A 17,094-nucleotide genomic window follows, 5' to 3' on the forward strand; every position below is an offset into this window, starting at 1 on the left:
TGAGAATCACTACACCAGGCCCCTCCCCCAGAAGATCAACAAGAAATCCAGCCGAGACCAAGTTCACCTACCAAGGAGTGCGGTTTCAATACCAAGGAGAGCAGCAGAATTCCAGAGGAGGAGAAAGCCAAACACGGAACTCATGGCTTTTTTCCTATGATTTTTTTTAGTCTTGCAGTTAATTTAATTTTTTCTTTTTCATTTTTTTTTTTTCTCGCCTTCGGGTAAAATTTTTTTTTTTAACTGTTACCTTTTTCTTTTTTAACGATTTTTTACTAGTTTATTTAATATATATATTTTTTCTTTTTTACATTTTTCTTAGGTGTTTTCTTTTTTTAAAAATTCTTTTCTTTTCTTTTCTTTTTTTTTTTTCTTTTCTTTTTTTTTTTTTTTTTTTTCTTTCTTCCTTTTTGAACCTCTTTTTATCCCCTTTCTCCCCACTCACGATTTTGGATCTCTTCTAATTTGGTTAAAGCATATTTTCCTGGGGTTGTTGCCACCCTTTTAGTATTTTACTTGCCCCTTCATTTACTCTTATCTGGACAAAATGACAAGACATAAAAATTCAACACAAAAAAAAGAACAAGAGGCAGTACCGAAGGCTAGGGACCTAATCAATACAGACATCAGTAATATGTCAGATCTAGAGTTCAGAATGACAATTCTCAAGGTTCTAGCCGGGCTCGAAAAAGGCATGGAAGATATTAGAGAAACCCTCTCGAGAGATATAAAAGCCCTTTCTGGAGAAATAAAAGAACTAAAATCTAACCAAGGTGAAATCAAAAAAGCTATTAATGAGGTGCAATCAAAAATGGAGGCTCTAACTGCTAGGATAAATGAGGCAGAAGAAAGAATTAGTGATATAGAAGACCAAATGACAGAGAATAAAGAAGCTGATCAAAAGAGGGACAAACAGCTACTGGACCACGAGGGGAGAATTCGAGAGATAAGTGACACCATAAGACGAAACAACATTAGAATAATTGGGATTCCAGAAGAAGAAGAAAGAGAGAGGGGAGCAGAAGGTATACTGGAGAGAATTATTGGGGAGAATTTCCCCAATATGGCAAAGGGAACGAGCATCAAAATTCAGGAGGTTCAGAGAACGCCCCTCAAAATCAATAAGAATAGGCCCACACCCCGTCACCTAATAGTAAAATTTACAAGTCTCAATGAAAAGAGAAAATCCTGAAAGCAGCCCGGGAAAAGAAGTCTGTAACATACAATGGTAAAAATATTAGATTGGCAGCTGACTTATCCACAGAGACCTGGCAGGCCAGAAAGAGCTGGCATGATATTTTCAGAGCACTAAACGAGAAAAACATGCAGCCAAGAATACTATATCCAGCTAGGCTATCATTGAAAATAGAAGGAGAGATTAAAAGCTTCCAGGACAAACAACAAATGAAAGAATTTGCAAATACCAAACCAGCTCTACAGGAAATATTGAAAGGGGTCCTCTAAGCAAAGAGAGAGCCTACAAGTGGTAGATCAGAAAGGAACAGAGACCATATACAGTAACAGTCACCTTACAGGCAATACAATGGCACTAAATTCATATCTCTCAATACTTACCCTGAATGTGAATGGGCTAAATGCCCCTGTCAAAAGACACAGGGTATCAGAATGGATTAAAAAACAAAACCCATCTATATGTTGCCTCCAAGAAACACATTTTAAGCCCGAAGACACCTCCAGATTTAAAGTGAGGGGGTGGAAAAGAATTTACCATGCTAATGGACATCAGAAGAAAGCAGGAGTGGCAATCCGTATATCAGATCAATTAGATTTTAAGCCAAAGACTATAATAAGAGATGAGGAAGGACACTATATCATACTCAAAGGGTCTGTCCAACAAGAAGATTTAACAATTTTAAATATCTATGCCCCCAATGTGGGAGCAGCCAACTATATAAACCAATTAATAACAAAATCAAAGAAACACATCAACAATAATACAATAATAGGAGGGGACTTTAACACTCCCCTCACTGAAATAGACAGGTCATCCAAGCAAAAGATCAGCAAGGAAATAAAGGCCTTAAACGACACACTGGACCAGATGGACATCACAGATATATTCAGAGCATTTCATCCCAAAGCAACAGAATACACATTCTTCTCTAGTGCACATGGAACATTCTCCAGAATAGATCACATCCTCGGTCCTAAATCAGGACTCAACCGGTATCAAAAGATTGGGATCATTCCCTGCATATTTTCAGACCACAATGCTCTAAAGCTAGAACTCAACCACAAAAGGAAGTTTGGAAAGAACCCAAATACATGGAGACTAAACAGTATCCTTCTAAAGAATGAATGGGTCAACCGGGAAATTAAAGAAGAAATGAAAAAAATCATGGAAACAAATGATAATGAAAATACAACGGTTCAAAATCTGTGGGACACAACAAAGGCAGTCCTGAGAGGAAAATATATAGCGGTACAAGCCTTTCTCAAGAAACAAGAAAGGTCTCAGGTACACAACCTAACCCCACACCTAAAGGAGCTGGAGAAAGAACAAGAAAGAAACCCTAAGCCCAGCAGGAGAAGAGAAATCATAAAGATCAGAGCAGAAATCAATGAAATAGAAACCAAAAAAACAATAGAACAAATCAACGAAACTAGGAGCTGGTTCTTTGAAAGAATTAATAAAATTGATAAACCCCTGGCCCGACTTATCAAAAAGAAAAGAGAAAGGACCCAAATAAATAAAATCATGAATGAAAGAGGAGAGATCACAACTAACACCAAAGAAATACAAACTATTATAATAACATACTATGAGCAACTCTATGGCAATAAATTTGACAATCTGGAAGAAATGGATGCATTCCTAGAAACATATAAACTACCACAACTGAACCAGGAAGAAATAGAAAGCCTGAACAGACCCATAACCAGTAAGGAGATTGAAACAGTCATTAAAAATCTCCAAACAAACAAAAGCCCAGGGCAAGACGGCTGCCCGGGGGAATTCTACCAAACATTTAAAGAAGAACTAATTCCTATTCTCCTGAAACTGTTCCAAAAAATAGAAATGGAAGGAAAACTTCCAAACTCATTTTATGAAGCCAGCATCACCTTGATCCCAAAACCAGACAAGGATCCCACCAAAAAAGAGAGCTATAGACCGATATCCTTGATGAACACAGATGCTAAAATACTCAACAAAATACTAGCCAATAGGATTCAACAGTACATTAAAAAGATTATTCACCACGACCAAGTGGGATTTATTCCAGGGCTACAAGTTTGGTTCAACATCCGCAAATCAGTCAATGTGATACAACACATCAATAAAAGAAAGAACAAGAACCATATGATACTCTCAATAGATGCTGAAAAAGCATTTGACAAAGTACAACATCCCTTCCTGATCAAAACTCTTCAAAGTGTAGGGATAGAGGGCACATACCTCAATATCATCAAAGCCATCTATGAAAAACCCACCGCAAATATCATTCTCAATGGAGAAAAACTGAAAGCTTTTCCGCTAAGGTCAGGAACACGGCAGGGATGTCCATTATCACCACTGCTATTCAACATAGTACTAGAGGTCCTAGCCTCAGCAATCAGACAACAAAAGGAAATTAAAGGCATACAAATCGGCAAAGAAGAACTCAAATTATCACTCTTCGCAGATGATATGATACTATATGTGGAAAACCCAAAAGACTCCACTCCAAAACTGCTAGAACTTATACAGGAATTCAGTAAAGTGTCAGGATATAAAATCAATGCACAGAAATCAGTTGCATTTCTCTACACCAACAGCAAGACAGAAGAAAGAGATATTAAGGAGTCAATCCCATTTACAATTGCATCCAAAACCATAAGATACCTAGGAATAAACCTAACCAAAGAGACACAGAATCTATACTCAGAAAACTATAAAGTACTCATGAAAGAAATTGAGGAAGACACAAAGAAATGGAAAAATGTTCCATGCTCCTGGATTGGAAGAATAAATATTGTGAAAATGTCTATGCTACCTAAAGCAATCTACACGTTTAATGCAATTCCTATCAAAGTACCATCCATCTTTTTCAAAGAAATGGAACAAATAATGCTAAAATTTATATGGAACCAGAAAAGACCTCGAATAGCCAAAGGGATATTGAAAAAGAAAGCCAACGTTGGTGGCATCACAATTCCGGACTTCAAGCTCTATTACAAAGCTGTCATCATCAAGACAGCATGGTACTGGCACAAAAACAGACACATAGATCAAGGGAACAGAATAGAGAGCCCAGAAATAGACCCTCAAATCTATGGTCAACTAATCTTCGACAAAGCAGGAAAGAATGTCCAATGGAAAAAAGACAGCCTCTTCAATAAATGGTGCTGGGAAAATTGGACAGCCACATGCAGAAAAATGAAATTGGACCATTTCCTTACACCACACACAAAAATAGACTCAAAATGGATGAAGGACCTCAATGTGCGAAAGGAATCCATCAAAATCCTTGAGGAGAACACGGGCAGCAACCTCTTCGACCTCTGCCGCAGCAACATCTTCCTAGGAACAACGCAAAAGGCAAGGGAAGCAAGGGAAAAAATGAACTACTGGGATTTCATCAAGATCAAAAGCTTTTGCACAGCAAAGGAAACAGTTAACAAAATCAAAAGACAACTGACAGAATGGGAGAAGATATTTGCAAACGACATATCAGATAAAGGACTAGTGTCCAGAATCTATAAAGAACTTAGCAAAGTCAACACCCAAAGAACAAATAATCCAATCAAGAAATGGGCAGAGGACATGAACAGACATTTCTGCAAAGAAGACATCCAGATGGCGAACAGACACATGAAAAAGTGCTCCATATCACTCGGCATCAGGGAAATACAAATCAAAACCACAATGAGGTATCACCTCACACCAGTCAGAATGGCTAAAATCAACAAGTCAGGAAATGACAGATGCTGGCGAGGATGCGGAGAAAGGGGAACCCTCCTACACTGTTGGTGGGAATGCAAGCTGGTGCAGCCACTCTGGAAAACAGCATGGAGGTTCCTCAAAATGTTGAAAATAGAACTGCCCTATGACCCAGCAATTGCACTATTGGGTATTTACCCTAAAGATACAAATGTAGTGATCCAAAGGGGCACATGCACCCGAATGTTTATAGCAGCAATGTCCACAATAGCCAAACTATGGAAAGAACCTAGATGTCCATCAACAGATGAATGGATCAAGAAGATGTGGTATATATACACAATGGAATACTATGCAGCCATCAAAAGAAATGAAATCTTGCCATTTGCAACAACATGGATGGAACTAGAGCGTATCATGCTTAGCGAAATAAGTCAAGCAGAGAAAGACAACTATCATATGATCTCCCTGATATGAGGAAGTGGTGATGCAACATGGAGGCTTAAGTGGGTAGAAGAAGAATAAATGAAACAAGATGGGATTGGGAGGGAGACAAACCATAAGTGACTCTTAATCTCACAAAACAAACTGAGGGTTGCCGGGGGGAGGGGGTTTGGGAGAAGGGGTTGGGATTATGGACATTGGGTAGGGCATGTGATTTGGTGAGTGCTGTGAAGTGTGTAAACCTGGTGATTCACAGACCTGTACCCCTGGGGATAAAAATATATGTTTATAAAAAATAAAAAAATTAAAAAAAAAAAAACCTATGTTAACCTCTGAAATGGGTTTCCAAAAATAGACATGACAAGATAGAAGTCATTGAAGACCTCAGGTTCTAGAAGTAGCAACAGATAAATCATCTATGGCCCCCAAATGAGATTAGCACTTATAAAGGGGGTGGAAGGATGGTGTACATGGGACTATAGGAGGAAAAAGTAGATGGATTAAAAAAGGCATTACAAAGATGAGATTTCAGAGCTGAAAGCTGACTCCTGACAGGTAAGTATTACTTTGCATTGTTGGAATGAAAGATTGTTGTTTTTTTTTTTTTCCTTTCTTTTTTTCTTTCTGAGGAGAATATATACATAAACTGAACCATGAGAGAGTATGTTATGTTGAATGAGTACCAAATTAATAATGATGACAATAACAGCAAACTATTATAGACCACAGATGGATACTGCAAACTGTTGTAAGTGCCCTACATTATATTTGATCCTCATAGTAATTCTATAAAATAGACACTGTTATTACATTTATTTTACAGATAGGGTAGATTATTCTATATCCTTTAAAAGAAAATGCCAAGACAAAGCTAAATATGTAGGAGATTTATCAAGGGAAATACCCATGAAAGAAAATAAAGAGGGACTAAGGAAATCAGGAGAACTGTCAGACCACAGTGCAAGTCTAAACTTTTTGGGAAGGAGAGAAGGAAGGAAGAAATGTTGAGTGAACATGTTTAAAACCACAGTGAGTCTGGGGAAGTCCTATAAGACCTATGGGAAGTCCTCAGACCAGAGACAGAGGAGACAGCTATCAGAGGAGTCCTTTGTGTCTCAGAAAGGGGCTTGCATTGGTATCTCTGCTGTCTTCAGTTGTTTCCTGCAGAGTCTGTGGGAAGCATGGCTACAGCATGAATGTAGTGGTATATTTCAGAGCACATCAGGGGCCATTGGCCCATGTGATGATCCATGCAGTCAGAGATCTGAGAGGAACATACTCATGGCCACCACATACAGAAACTGAAGAACTCAAAGATAATTCCACTGAGGTCACAGAGATAAAAAGCGACAGTCTGCCTCAGATAATTTGGTCCCAAACTCATCTTAAACATAATACAACTTCAAGTAGCAAGGAGTCATGTTAGATTTCTATTTGAGAATACTCATTCTGATAACTAGGTGTCATATGGAATAGCACAATGAAAAGCAATTGAAATGGGCAAGTCCAGAAAGGAAGCTGCTGCAGTCATCCAGAAAAGAAATTCTAAAGATCTAAATTTAAAAAGTAGCAGCAGAGAGTGGGAGCATTCAAAGATTATCTAGTCAGTAGAATCAATGGGATTTGGTTACTGTCAAAATGTGGGAAGGGGAGGAAAGAGTGAAAAACATTGTAAATGTCTCTAGTGTTAGGAGACTGAATTTATTTGATGAGATTGAGAATCTAATAGTAGCTTGGCAAAAAAAAAAAAAAAAAAAAAAAAAAAAAAAAAAAAAAAAGTGAATTCTTATTTTGTATGTACTGAGTTTGAGATGTTATTATTGTATCCAAGACTTTCTAGGCACAGTGGAACCCTCTAAGGAAATACAAAGCTTATTTTTTTGTTTTTTGCTAGATTTTTATTATTTACCATTATTTTGTGTAATTTAAGAAATAACACCAGATGGTAGGCATGTCCAGAAGAGTAAGCACTTTGTCAGTGTTGAGATCAATGCTCAGAGGAGTTGGTCAGCACTTCCAAGGTCCCATGCCTTATGAATGATAGGATCCCTTAAAATGGATCATTGTAAATTACACTACATTCACAATCATATTATCATTGTAATGGGTCAGTGTAAATGTTATTGTAAGTGACAGTTACCAGTACTCTGCCCTCCACACAAAGATTTTTTTCTGTTGGGTGTAAAAAGATGAAAATTAGAAAATATAAATAGGAACCTAACTGTGGCCTTAAACAACAGACTAGAAGTTTGAGTTTAATTTTATGAGAAGAATCACAACTTACAGTAGCATGTTACAGTTTATAAGCTTTCACATACTTCCAAAGTAGATCTGCAGAGATACTTAGGGCATGTGCCCATTTTACAACAAAGAATACTAAACTTGGTGATGTAAGTAACTTGCCCAAGATCACATGGATCTTGGATGAAGGGGCCAAGATATAATGTCAGATTGTTGGGCTCCATGTTTGGTGGGTAAGTTACAAAAAGTTTTGAATTCAGAAATGGGAAAATCATAGTTGCATCTAAGGAGGACTTATCTGGTGCCTGAAAATAGAAAAGACTGGAGGGTGGGGAGGCAAAGTCTCAGGTGAATAGGGTGAAGGCTGACATTTCCTTATGATACATATACAACTTTACAAATATAATGCTAATACCATCCTTACCTGGGACAGCATGAAACCAAAGGACAGGCTTGTCCCAGTCTGGTACATTAAACTTGACAGCTGAGTCACATTGGCTTGACAGTGCTGTAGTTCACAAGGCAGTTGTAGGATTTTTACAAGCTTATTTTTATCCCAACTTGATGAAGAGTAAGGTAGTATGTATAGCCAAAAGGTATCAAAGCTCAACTTTGTGGTTAGAACAATAGGAGGAAAGGATTACAGTCTCAATGAATTTATCAAAGGACAGTATTTAATTTCCCCCCAAAATACATTATAGATATATAGTAAATGAGGAAGGAAGGAAGTAAAGCCAGTAACAAGAGATATAGGAGGGAACAAACTCACAACATTCAAGGCTGATTGGAGGATTCCTCCTGGAAGCAAAATCTCTCTTATGTAGAGTTCACTCTATTATGCATGTTTGGGCACATAGTCATACCTGCATCAAAGCTACAGATGAATTTTATAGTTTAAGAAGTGGCTGAAGAAAAGGAAGGCACAGGGTTCAAGAAGGAAATGAAGATGAAAGCTTGAAGCCAGATGGTAAAGAAGAAAGAAAAGGAGAGAGAGAGAGAGAGAGAGAGAGAGGAAGGAAGGAAGGATGGAAGGATGGATGGATGGAAGGAAGGAAGGGCATTGAGAACTATGGGTGGCAAGTGTGAAGGAGAGAGCTTATAAATAGCAGTACTATTTGATATTTGATATTCAGTTATGACTGGCTCTCCTCTTGCTTTATATCTCATATTTGCTGTTGGCCCTTGAATCCCCTGTAAAATTCTCATCCATGCAAATGCCTTCTGTGAATGGCATTTTGTGGTCATTTGTGGCCAAAAAAAAAAAAAAAATATATATATATATATATAATATATAAAATATACAAATATTATATATATCATTATATTATATAATATATATATAATTTTCGATGTACAAATGCTGTATGTATTTAATGTACCAACTTGATGAGTATACATATATATATTTCATAGAGAATCAATTGGAGAAAGATAATGAGCAATGAGCAAACATGGCCCTGGGATTTGCCAAAATCTTGAGGAGGGCATAAAATTTCTAAAGAAAATAGACTGACATTTGAGCCATCCCTTTTTTTTTTTTTTTTTTTTTTTTTTTTCTTAAAGGGAAGAGGGAGTAAGCTGATGTCCGGTTAACATGAGGTTAGAGTGTTATCCCCTGTCTCTGTGGTATCCTCCCTACTGACTTTGTGGTAAGTCACTGGTGGTTATTATGGTAAAAACAGCCACTCAATTTATGAAAACCTCCTGTAATCAGAGTGAAGATAGCCACTTACTAACACCATAACCTTGGATTAATTACTTAACATCATTAAGCCTCCTTTTTCCCCTAATTTGTAAAATGAGCATAATAATTTGTAGTAATAATTATTCGAAAAGAGATGGCTACTCTTTAAGCATCTGTTGTAAGCAATATATTCTTGCTACAGATAATTGCATATTCTGATGTACTTCTGCTTGAAATTTAAGAGGATTCTTGGATCCTAAAGATTGAATGAATAGATGGTGATCTTCTAAAGGCTGGAATTAGAAATCTTACAGAACCCAAGCCACTCTTTGGCATATAGAGGTAAAAAATATTCATACTTACACAACCAGAACCTAGGGAACTGACAACAAACAAACACTTAAACTCAGAAGGACAGCATAGAAGAGGACCGTAAAGAACATCTAAGCCAGGCAGAACATGGGAAACAGACAATAAACAAACACTTTGACTTAAAGAAGGGTAGCACGGAAACGAACCACAAAGAATTTCTAAACCAATGTACAACTTTACATGTAAGGCAACTAAGGTCCAGAAAAGAAAGCAATTTATCAAATGTCACACAGATAAGTCTACTTACCTGTGTGCAAGGCTACTCATAGAATCTGGTTCTCCTGACTCATGACCCGGTTCTCATCTCAGAACTCAGGATGTTTCCTTTTTCCTTTTCCATAAACCAGATGAGTTGAACTAAAACTTCTAATATCCCTTAGCATTGTAAAACTAAAGTTGTTCTTTTAATGAATCGAAGGCAATTAAAATTTTTACTTGTTAAAGTGGATGATGTGTGGCCTTCCATAAATTTGAAAGCATCTTTGTTTCTCAAATCTAAGATCTAGGTGATCACAGCTTTGTAGTAAAGCTTGAAATTGGGCAATGTGATGCCCCCAGTTTTGGTTTTCTTTTTCAATATTTCCTTAGCAATTTGGGGTCTCTTCTGATTCCATACAAATTTTAGGATTGTTTGCTCCAGCTCTTTGAAAAATGCCCATGGAATTTTAATCAGAATGGTATTGAAAGTATAGATTGCTCGAGGCAGTACATGCATTTTAACAATGCTTATTCTTCTGATCCATGAGCATGGAATGGTTTTCCATCTTTTTGTGTCTTCTTCAATTTCTTTCATGAGTGTTCTGTAGTTCCTCAAGTACAGATCCTTTACCTCTTTGGTTAGGCTTATTCCCAGGTATCTTACGGTTCTTAGTGCTATAGTAAATGGAATCAATCCTCTAATTTCCCTTTTTGTATTTTCATTGTTAGTGTATAAGAAAGCAACTGATTTCTGTACATTGATTTTGTATCCTGCCACAGTACTGAATTGCTGAATGAGTTCTAGTAGTTTGGGGGTGGAGTCTTTCGGGTTTTCCATATAAAGTATTATGTCATCTGCGAAGAGAGAGTTTGAGTTCTTCATTGCCAATTTGAATACTTTTATTTCTCTTTGCTGTCTGATTGTTGTTGCTCAGACTTCTTAATACTATGTTGAACAAGAGTGGTGAGAGTAGGCATCCTTGTTGTGTTCCTGATCTCAAAGGGAAGATTGTCAGCTTTTTCCCATGAGGATGATATTAACTGTGGGTTTTTTATAGATAGATTTCATGAAGTTCAAAAATGTTCCCTCTATCCTATACTTTGAATTGTTTTAATCAGAACCAGATGCTGGGTTTTGTCAAGTGCTTTTTCTGCATCAGTTGAGAGGACCATGTGGTTCTTCTCTCTTCTCTTATTGATTTGTTCTATCACGTTGATTGATTTGCAAATGTTGAACCACCCTTGCAACCCAGGGATAAATCCCACCTGGTCATAGTGGAAAACCATTTTAATGTACTGTTGGATCCTATTAGCTAGGATCTTGTTGAGAATCTTAACATCCATATTCATCAGGGATATTGGTCTGAAATTCTCCTTTTTGGTGGGGTCTTTTCCTGGTTTGGGGATCAGGGTAATGCAGGCTTCATAAAAAGAGTCTGGAAGTTTTCCTTCTGCTTCAAATTTTTGAAACAGCTTCAGGAGAATAAATATTATTTCTTCTTTGAACATTTAGTAGAATTCTCCACAGAATCCATCAGGTCCTGGGCTCTTGTTTTTTGGGAGGTTTATGATCATTGCTTCAATCTTAGTACTAGATATTGGTCTATTCAGGTGGCCAATTTCTTCCTGATTCAGTTTTGGAAGTTTATAGTTTTCCAGGAAAGCATCGATTTCATCTAGGTTGCTTAACTTATTGACATATAACTGTTGATAATAATTTCTGATGATTGTTTCTATTTCCTTGGTGTTAGTTGTGATCTCTCCCTTTTCATTCATAATTTTATTAATTTGGGTCTTCTCTCTTTTCTTTTGGATTAATTTGGCCAGTGGTTTATCGATCTTATTGATTCTTTCAAGAAGGATCATTGCATTGATGTTTCATTGATGAAAATTTTATTTTATTGGTGCATTCTACTGTATCTCTAGTTTCCATCTCATTGATCTCTGCTTTAATCTTTATTATTTTCCTTCCTATGTGTGGAGTTGGATTAATTTGTTGTTGATTTTCCAGTTCTTTAAGGTGTAGAGATATCTGGTGTATTCTGGACTTTTTAATTTTTTTGAGGGAGGCTTGAATGGCTATGTATTTCCCCCTTAGGGCCACCTTTGCTGTATCCCCGTAGGTTTTGGGCTGAAGTGTCTTCATTCATATTGGTTTCCATGAATTGTTTAAGTTCTTCTTTGATCTCCTGGTTGATCCAAGCATTCTTAAGCAAGGTGGTCTTTAGCTTCTAGGTGTTTGAGTTCCTTCCAAACTTTTCTTTGTGATTGAGCTCCAGTTTCAAAGCATCGTGATCTGAGAATATGCAGGGAATAATCTCAGTCTTTTGGTATCGGTTGAGTCCTGATTTGTGACCCAGTATATGGTCTATTCTGGAGAAGGTTCCATATGCACTTGAGAAGAATGAGTATTCTGTTGTTTTAGGGTAGAATGTTCTGTATATATCTATGAGATCCATCTGGTCCAATGTGTCATTCAACACTCTTGATTCTTTATTGATTTTCTGCTTGGATGATCTGTCTATTACTGAGAGTGGCATGTTAAGATCTCCTACTATTAATGTATTCATATCAATCTGACTCTTTATCTTAATTAATAGTTGTCTTATGTAGTTGGCTGCTCTGTATTGGGGGCATAAATATTTACAATTGCTAGATCTTCTCCGTGCATAGACCCTTTAAGAATGATGTAGTGTCCTTCTGTATCTCTGACTACAGTCTTTAGTTTAAAATCTAGCTTATCTGATCTGAGAATTGCTACCCCAGACTTCTTTGAGGCCCATTGGCAAGATGCTTCTCCATCCCTTCACTTTCAGTCTGGATGTATCAAATATAAGATCTAAAATTAAGTCAGAAAAACAAGAGCAGGATGGTCAAGGGAGGTAAGGCATTGATTCTAGGTCTGTGACTTAGTTTGAGATTTAAAGCAGCTCAAGGCTGAGAAAATTTCCAACTTTCTTTTATTAGATATGTTCAGAGGAATAGAATTTGTCTCTGTTTGGAAGGCTTGTGATTTCTCCTGAGGCAAGTTAAAATGAAGATACAGGATTACTTAATATGACCTGCAAAATTCAGAGAGTGAAAGACTTGAGAATATTCTTTGCTAAACCCCTTTTCTATGCCAAAGCAGGTATCTTTAATTGCTGAGAGAGAGAAAAGCTAACACACATTCTTTATTTGAATTGAAGTATTCATTTTTAAAATGTATTCATTTTTATTTATTTATTCTATTTTATTTTATTTTATTTTTTAAATTTATTTTCAGCATAACAGTATTCGTTATTTTTTTATTTAATTTTTTTTTATTTTTTATAAACATATATTTTTATCCCCAGGGGTACAGGTCTGTGAATCACCAGGTTTACACACTTCACAGCACTCACCAAAGCACATACCCTCCCCAATGTCCATAATCACACCCCCTTCTCCCAAACCCCCTCCCCCCAGCAACCCTCAGTTTGTTTTGTGAGATTAAGAGTCACTTATGGTTTGTCTCCCTCCCAATCCCATCTTGTTTCATTTATTCTTCTCCTACCCACTTAAGCCCCCATGTTGCATCACCACTTCCTCATATCAGGGAGATCATATGATAGTTGTCTTTCTCTGCTTGACTTATTTCACTAAGCATGACACGCTCTAGTTCCATCCATGTTGTCGCAAATGGCAAGATTTCATTTCTTTTGATGGCTGCATAGTATTCCATTGTGTATATATACCACATCTTCTTGATCCATTCATCTGTTGATGGACATCTAGGTTCTTTCCATAGTTTGGCTATTGTGGACATTGCTGCTATAAACATTCACCAAAATCAAAAGCTTTTGCACAGCAAAGGAAACAGTTAACAAAATCAAAAGACAACTGACAGAGTGGGAGAAGATATTTGCAAACGAAATATCAGATAAAGGACTAGTGTCCAGAATCTATAAAGAACTTAGCAAACTCAACACCCAAAGAACAAATAATCCAATCACGAAATGGGCAGAGGACATGAACAGACATTTCTGCAAAGAAGACATCCAGATGGCCAACAGACACATGAAAAAGTGCTGCATATCACTGGGCATCAGGGAAATACAAATCAAAACCACAGTGAGATATCACCTCACACCAGTCAGAATGGCTAAAATAAACAAGTCAGGAAATGACAGATGCTGGTGAGGATGTGGAGAAAGGGGAACCCTCCTACACTGTTGGTGGGAATGCAAGCTGGTGCAGCCACTCTGGAAAAGAGCATGGAGGTTCCTCAAAATGTTGAAAATAGAACTTCCCTATGACCCAGCAATTGCACTATTGGGTATTTACCCTAAAGATACAAACGTAGTGATCCAAAGGGGCACATGCACCCGAATGTTTATAGCAGTATTCGTTATTTTTGCACCACACCCAGTGCTCCATGCAATCTGTGCTCTTTATAATACCCACCACCTGGTACCCCAACCTCCCACTCCCTGCCCCTTCAAAACCCTCAAATTGTTTTTCAGAGTCCGTAGTCTCTCATGGTTCACCTCCCTTTCTAATTTCCCCCAACTCCCTTCTCCTCTCTATCTCCCCATGTCCTCCATGCTGTTATGCTCCACAAATAAGTGAAATCATATGATAATTGACTCTCTCTCTGCTTGACTTATTTCACTCAGCATAATTGCTTCCAGTCCCGTCCATGTTGCTACAAAAGTTGGGTATTCATCCTTTCTGATGGAGGCATAATACTCCATAGTGTATATGGACCACATCTTCCTTATCCAATCGTCCGTTGAAGGGCATCTTGGTTCTTTCCACAGTTTGGCGACCGTGGCCATTGCTGCTATAAACATTGGGGTACAGATGGCCCTTCTTTTCATGACATCTGTATCTTTAGGGTAAATATCCAGGAGTGCAATTGCAGGGCCATAGGGAAGCTCTAGTTTTAATTTCTTGAGGACTCTCCACACTGTTCTCCAAAGAGGCTGCACCAACTTGCATTCCCACCAACAGAGGAAGAGGGTTCCCCTTTCTCCACATCCCCTCCAACACATGTTGTTTCCTGTCTTGCTAATTTTGGCCATTCTAACTGGTGTAAGGTGATATCTCAATGTGGTTTAAATACTGCGCAACAACTGATAACCATCAGTTTGTTTTCTGTAGTTAAGTATCTGTTTCTTCATTTGTCTCAGTTTTTCTTCATATGTTTGTTTCTTAAATTCCACATGTTAGTGAAATGATATGTATGGCATTTGTCTGTTCCTGACTGACTTATGTCACTTAACAATATACTTGATAGATCCATCTATGTTGTTGCAAATGACAAGATTTTATTATTTCATTATTTTTCATGGCTGTATACACACACACACACACACACATTTTATGGTTGTGTGTATATATATATGTAGAGTGGGTTAAGCCTCTGCCTTTGGCTTATATATACACACACATACATATATATACATAAATAAGATGTGATATCACATCTTCTTTATCTATTCATCTATCAATGAACACTTGGATGCTTCCATAGTTTGGCTGTTGTAAATAATGCTGGAATAAACATGGGGGTACATATATCTTTTTAAATTAGGATTTTTGTATTCTTTGGGTAAATACCAAGTAGGGGAATTACTGGATAGTATGCTAATTCTGTTTTTAATATTTTGAAAAACCTCTATACTGTTTTCCAGAGTGGCTTCCCCAGTTTGCATTCCTATTAACAGTGAGTAAGGGTTTCTTTCTTTCCACATACTTGCCAACACTTGTTTCTTGTGTTTTCATTTTAGCCATTCTAACTGGTGTGATTGTCGTAATTTTGGTTTGAATTTCCCTAATAATGAATGATGTTGAGCATCTTTCCATGTGTCTGTTGGCCATCTCTATGTCTTCTTTGAAGAAATGTCCATTGATGTCCCCTGACCATTTTAAAATCAGATTATTTTGGAGTGCATATTTTTGCCTCCTTTATCTAAGATTAATTGACCATGTCATTGTAGGTTTATTTCTGGGCTTCTTATTCTGTTCCATTGATCTATGTGTCTCTTTGTGGCCATACTGTTTTGATTACTACAGCTTTGTAATGTATCTTGAAATCTGAGATTGTGATAACTGTGGTTTTGTTTTTCTTTTTCAAGCCTGCTTTGCTATTCTTGGTCTTTTGTGGTCCCATACAAATTTTAGGGTTGTTTATTCTAGTTATGTGAAAAATGCTGTTGATCTTTTGATGGGGTTGCATTAAATCTGTAAATTGCTTTGGGTAGTATGGACAATTTTTTTAACATTTATTTTTTTTTAAATATCTATTTATTTATTCATTCATTTATTTATTTATTTAGATTTCTTTTATTTTTCAATTTATTTATTTTCAGAAAAACAGTATTCATTATTTTTTCACCACACCCAGTGCTCCATGCAATCCATGCCCTCTATAATACCCACCACCTGGTACCCCAACCTCCCACACCCCCACCACTTCAATCCCCTCAGATTGTTTTTCAGAGCCCATAGTCTCTCATGATTCACTTCCCCTTCCAATTTCCCTCAACTCCCTTCTCCTCTCCATCTCCCCTTGTCCTCCATGCTATTTTTTATGCTCCACAAATAAGTGAAATCATATGATAATTGACTCTCTCGGTTTGACTTATTTCACTCAGCATAATCTCTTCCAGTCCCATCCATGTTGCTACAAAAGTTGGGTATTCATCCTTTCTGATGGAGGCATAATACTCCAGAGTGTATATGGACTACATCTTCTTTATCCGTTCATCCGTTGGAGGGCATCTTGGTTCTTTCCACAGTTTGGCGACCATGGCCATTGCTGCTATAAACATTGGGGTACAGATGGCCCTTCTTTTCATGACATCTGTATCTTTGGGGTAAGTACCCAGGAGTGCAATTGCAGGGTCATAGGGAAGCTCTAGTTTTAATTTCTTGAGGAATCCCCACACTGTTCTCCAAAGAGGCTGCTCCAACTTGCATTCCCACCAACAGTGTAGGAGGGATCCCTCTTCTCTACATCCTCTCCAACACATGTTGTTTCCTGTCTTGCTAATTTTGGCCATTCTAACTGGTGTAGGTGATATCTCAATGTGGTTTTAATTTGAATCTTCCTGATAGTTAGTGATGATGAACATTTTTTCATGTGTCTGATAGCTATTTGTATGTCTTCATGGGAGAAGTGTTCTGTTCATATCTTCTGCCCATTTTTTGATATGATTGTCTGTTATGTGTGTGTTGAATTTGAGGAGTTCTTTATAGATCCTGGATATCAACCTTTGTCTGTAGTGTCATTTGCAAATATCTTCTC

Source organism: Mustela lutreola, chromosome 1 (genome assembly GCF_030435805.1).
Source record: "Mustela lutreola isolate mMusLut2 chromosome 1, mMusLut2.pri, whole genome shotgun sequence".
Lineage (NCBI taxonomy): Eukaryota > Metazoa > Chordata > Mammalia > Carnivora > Mustelidae > Mustela > Mustela lutreola.